Genomic DNA, 3929 nt, shown 5'->3' on the forward strand with positions numbered 1-3929 from the left:
GTCAACTGTAGATCCACAGTGAAAAAGACCAGCATTATATCACAGGGGGGTTCAATTATACACCCAAAGTGAACAGATCAGCATCACTCCCCAGTTAAGCTCAATTGTATATCCACGGTGAAGAGAGCAGCATCACTTAACAGGAACAATCAACTGTAGATGCACAGTGAAACAGAGCAGCATCACTTCACAAGGAGGCTCAACTGTAGATCCAGGGTGAAGAGAGCAGCATCACTTCAGAGAGGCTCAATTGTAGACCCATGGTGAAGAGAGCAGCATCACTTAACAGGAAGGCTCAGCTGTAGGTCCAGAGTGAAACAGATCAAAATCATGGCAGAGTGAAGCAAAACTGTACATCCATGGTGAAGAAGGCCAGGATTACAACACAAGGGGGCTCAATTGTAGAACAACAGTGAACAGATTAGCATTCATTCACAGTGAGGCTCAATTATAGATCCATGGTGAAGAAAGCAGCATCGCCTAACAGGAAGACTCAGTTGTAGGTCCAGAGTAAAACAGATCAAAATCATGGCAGAGTGAAGCTCAACTGTAGACCTATGGTGAAAAAGACAAGCATTGTGCAACAGGGAGATTCAATTGCAAATCCACAGTGAAAAAGACCAGCATTATGTGACAGGGGGGCTCCATTATAGATCCATAGTGAACAGATCAGCATCACCCCCCAACGAAGCTCAACTATAGACCCACAGTTAAGAGAGCAGCATCACTTAAAAGTGAAGTTCACAAAGGGAAGTGAAGCCGGAGTTGTGGGCGCCTTTTCGGCCCACGGTGTCTCATTCATTCTTAAGAAACTGAGAACTTAATCTTCCAAAATGTCAAAAAGACTATCTTATGCCTGACCTCCCACCCCAGCTCCTGCAACACAAATGCCCAGCACACCAGGGTTTGTGGGATACAATCCATACAGTCATCTCGCCTACAACAACTACAGGTTGGGAGGGAACCCGGGCACCAACCCGGGCATTAAAATCACAAAGCCTCCTAAGCCGCTCATGCCTTACATGAGGTACAGCAGAAAGGTCTGGGACCAAGTAAAGGCTTGCAACCCTGACCTAAAGTTGTGGGAGAGTGGCAAGATTATTGGTGGCATGTGGCAAGTTCTCGCTGATGAAGAGAAACAAGAATATTTAAACAAGTATGAAGCAGAAAAGATAGAGTACAAGGAATCTATGAAGGCCAATCACAATTCCCCTGCATACCTCGCATATAGTAATGCAAAAAGTCATGCGGAAGCTGCATTAGAGGAAGAAAGTCGACAGAGACAGTCGCGCATGGAGAAAGGAGAACCTTACATGAGCATTCAGCCTGCTGAGGACCCAGACAATTATGATGATGGCTTTTCTTTCTTTCTTCTCTTTCTTCTCTTTCTTTCTTTCTTTCTTTCTTTCTTTCTTTCTTTCTTTCTTTCTTTCTTTCCTTCTTTCTTTCTTTTTCTTTCTTTGGAGAAACAACAGCACCCTGGAGTTCAGGGTTTTTATTATATCCAATTGAATAGAGAGGACAGGTTATTACATACACTGTTGACTTTTTTTTTTTTTTTTTTTTTGGAGCTGGGGACCGAACCCAGGGCCTTGTGCTTGCTAGGCAAGCACTCTACCGCTGAGCTACATCCCCAACCCAGGTTATTACATACAAAGAAGACATGGATATGGTATACAGATGAATCAAGAGGACAAGTTTAGCTGATCTCAGTAGAAGCCTATAGGGAAGTAATTCTTGGGCCATAAATGTGAGGGATGGGCAAATTTAATGAACATTTTCTACATATTATATCCATAACTACATTTAGAATCTCTATAAACATCTTGGCATTTCCCTAGGATCTTTGGCATGGCCATGCTCATGTTAACAACTCAGTTACTTTCAAACCCAGGACTTCCTTCACTAACTGGTTTTCCAATCATTGAACAGATATAGAGGAACCTGCATAAATGAAACAGTTGTACCACTTTCCTCTTAAAGCAGTCAGCATGATTATAATTCACTTCATTTTTAGATAAGTCAATCAAATATCCTTAAAGTATGGGCTAACATGCCTGTCTCCCTTTATTGTCTTGTTATGGTTAAGTGCCTTGCTATGGATATGTTCTCTTGTCTTCATTTTTTTATTTATAAACATGGGTGTCCTTGTGTTTCAGGCAATAATGTTAATAATTGAAATGTCACCTTGGCAGTTTTTTCTCTGGTAACTATGGAGTGTCCTTTCCTGCCCTTTCAATTCATTTTTGTAATATTTGCACGACTACCATGTTTGTTTCTTAAGATCATTTGCCTAGAAATTTTTATCCAACCTTTACTCTGAGGTAATGTCTGTTTTTGATGATGAGGTATATTTCTTTTTGTTTTTATGATGGCTTTTCAATGAAGCATACAGCCACTGCCCGTTTCCAGAGAAACCACCACCTCATCAGTGAGATCCTCAGTGAGAGTGTGGTACCTGATGTGCGGTCGGTTGTCACAACAGCTAGAATGCAGGTCCTCAAGTGGCAGGTCCAGTCTTTAATGGTTCATCAGCAGAAACTAGAAGCTGAGCTTCTTCAGATAGAGGAACGACACCAGGAAAAGAAGAGGAAAATCCTGGAAAGCACAGACTCCTTTAACAATGAACTTAAAACATTGTGAGGTCTGAAGGTGGAAGTAGACATGGAGAAGATTGCAGCTGAGACGGCACAGGTGGAGGAAAAGGTCCGCAAAAGGCAGGAGGAGAGGGAGAAAGAGGCAGCCAAGCAAGCTGAGCATAGTCAAGGCAGCATCGTCCCTGAGGAAGAGCAAGTGGCGAACAAAGCCAAGGAGAAAAAGGATGATGAGAACATCCTGATGGAGACAGAGGAGACATACCTTGAAGACACTGTGGAGAACTAGCAGAATGGTGAAGAAGGCACATCTACTCCTGAGGACAATGACAGTGGGCAGGAGGGGATAGACAGCATGGAGGTAGAAGGGATCAGTGACAGTAACACCGACTCAGAGAACAACAGTGCAATGGTGGAGGAGCCGCCCATGGACCCTGTACCAGAAGACGAGAAGAAGGAGTAAATGTTGCCCCGTTTTATGTGACCTAAAACTTTTTTAAATGAAAAAAGTGTGATTTTTTTTTGGTTTTAAAAAAAAGTGAGACTCGATTGTAGATCCATGTTGAAGAGAGCAGCATCACTTAACATGAATGTTCAACTGTAGATACACAGTTAAGCAGAAGAGCATCACTTCACAGTGAAGAACAATTGTAGATCCATGGCGTAGAGAGCAGCACCACTTAACAGGAGCCCTCAACTTTAGATCCAGAGTGAACAGATCAGCATCAGTCCTAAGTGAAACTAAATTGCAGATCCACGGTGAAGACAGCCGAATCACATAAAAGTGAGGCTCATTTGTAGATCCATGGGGAAGAAGACTAGCATTACATCACAGGGGGAATTATTTGTAGATCCACAATGAGCGGATCAGCATCACCTCACAGTGAGGCTCAATTAGAGATCCACAGTGAAGAGAGCAGCATGGCATAACAGGAAGGCTCAGCTGTAGATCAAGAGTGAAACAGATCAAAATCATGGCACTGGAGTCTCAACTGTAGATCTATGGTGAAAAAGAACAGCATTATATCAAGGGCGGGCTCAATTTTAGATCCACAGTGAAAAGATCAGCATAACTCCCCAGTGAAGCTCAATGTAGATCCAGGGTGAAGCGAGGAACATCACTAACAGGAAAGCTCAAATGTAGGTCCAGGGTGAAATAGATCAAAATCAAGGCAAAGAGAGGCTCAACTGTAGATCCATGGTGAAGAAAACCAGCATCACTTAAAACTGAGGCTCAATTGTAGATCAATGGTGAATAGAGGAGCACCACTTCACAGTGAGGGCCAATGGTAGATCCATGGTGAAGAGAGCAGCATCACTTAACAAGTCCCTTCA

The 3929-nt window shown here is 42.9% G+C and overlaps 1 pseudogene; it reads left to right on the forward strand.

Annotated features, from left to right (window-relative positions):
- Window positions 1-833: 833 nt before the first annotated feature.
- Smarce1-ps1 (SWI/SNF related, matrix associated, actin dependent regulator of chromatin, subfamily e, member 1, pseudogene 1) lies at window positions 834-3057 on the forward strand (annotated as a pseudogene).
- The last annotated feature ends 872 nt before the right edge of the window (window positions 3058-3929 follow it).

The sequence above is a fragment of the Rattus norvegicus genome, chromosome 17 (assembly GCF_021556685.1).
Source record: "Rattus norvegicus strain SHRSP/BbbUtx chromosome 17, alternate assembly SHRSP_T2T, whole genome shotgun sequence".
In the NCBI taxonomy this organism is placed as follows: domain Eukaryota; kingdom Metazoa; phylum Chordata; class Mammalia; order Rodentia; family Muridae; genus Rattus; species Rattus norvegicus.